Source organism: Lytechinus variegatus, chromosome 4 (assembly GCF_018143015.1).
Source record: "Lytechinus variegatus isolate NC3 chromosome 4, Lvar_3.0, whole genome shotgun sequence".
Taxonomy (NCBI): Eukaryota; Metazoa; Echinodermata; class Echinoidea; order Temnopleuroida; family Toxopneustidae; genus Lytechinus; species Lytechinus variegatus.
The window spans coordinates 53,619,197-53,620,820 of NC_054743.1; positions in this window are offsets into that span (position 1 = coordinate 53,619,197).

Below are 1,624 nucleotides of genomic sequence, written 5' to 3' on the forward strand. Positions count from 1 at the left end.
AAGCGCGAGCTGAAAATTTTTATGTTCCAATCTGAAAAGCGAATAATTTGAGCACGATTTTTAATAAAGAACGAGTTGTGTAGCTCAATCTCGTTTGCTGATTTCTGTGTAACATTACCATCTTATTGTTTTTGCACATGCGGAATTATTGGGGGAGGGCAAAACGATCATTCTTGACCGCGGCGCCGATCTAGATTTGGTTAGCAATAGCCCTTCTTCATTATTCTACCGGCGCTTATTTATTGAAATCAGGGGACGCTGATCATTCTTGACCGGCGCCGATTTAAATTTAGGTGGCGCCGGTTAAGACAAAGGCAGCGCCGATTTGTCTTGACGCGGCGCCGATTTAAAGGAGAAATATATTGATTATGAATGTGGTCTTATTATATATCAATGGAAAGGTAATGATGTGGGGATCATCAGTGGGTCATTCAAAAATACCGAAAATAATACAAAAAGGTGAAAATCGCCGATTAAAAAACGCTAAAATGCCCCTCCGAAATATGCCTCGCATCGGTCTCTGAATTGACTGGAATTTGATGACGTCACTGTCTGTACGAGAGGCGTGATTGGCTCTCCCACGTGAAGCTCCACTTGCATGCAAAACCTGTTGCGTGGGTACTTTTTCTCCACACTGTCACTGAATACTTCTATCACGAAATGAAAGAAAACCCAGAATTTTATCTAGATTTGGATTTTCAAATTGATGATTTTAAAGATGAAGAGAATGATGATGAAGTGAACAACACAGTGAGGTAGTTGGAGGTAAATAATGGGGGAACAATGCCGATGATTATGATGAAAATTCAACTTGCCTGACGATCACAAGTAAAGTCATGTACATGCCGATTCGCTACCAACTCATGAAGCTGCTGCTACAAGTGGTAGCTATACGTACACCGCGCGGCCCAATTTAATCCATGAAAATGAATAACCACATCCAGAGAGAGTCTATAGAGTCTATCATAAGAAGGAAAATAATGATATAACTGTACTTACAAACAAGTGAATAATCCGAATTAACCTGAAAGCAAATCAACTCAACGAATAGCAGCAGACGATATGCACCGACGATAAACTTCATGTGGGGATAGATTGTCACTCGTTCTGTTTGTAATTTGTAACTCATTAATTTGACAAAATTACGAAACTCGGGGAATTATTTATATCTATAAAAATATAGTAACATCTCTTATTATTTTTTGTATTACGATAAAACCTCTTTTGAAGGAAAACGTTGAGATAAACTAAAATTACTTTTAAATCCCCCCAACATGCGTAGCTTGTATGTCATTGCAAACAAACCATCGCAAACATGCACGTATTCCTTTCCTTGCTGATTGAGAGCTGTGCAACACGTGCATAGATCTATTCTCTCAGTCTCAGCCAAGGCGAGCAAACAATACGGCATGTGTTGTTGTGATGGTTTGTTTACGATCACATAATGCTACGCATGATGGGATGATCTTTTACATCTAATTTTAATTTACCTCAACGTTTTCCTTTAAAACAGGTTTTATCGTAATTCAAAAAATGATAAGAGATGTTACTATATTTTTATATAGAATAATAATTCCCCGAGTTTCGTAATTTTGTCAAATTAATGAGATAAAAGTTACATCCT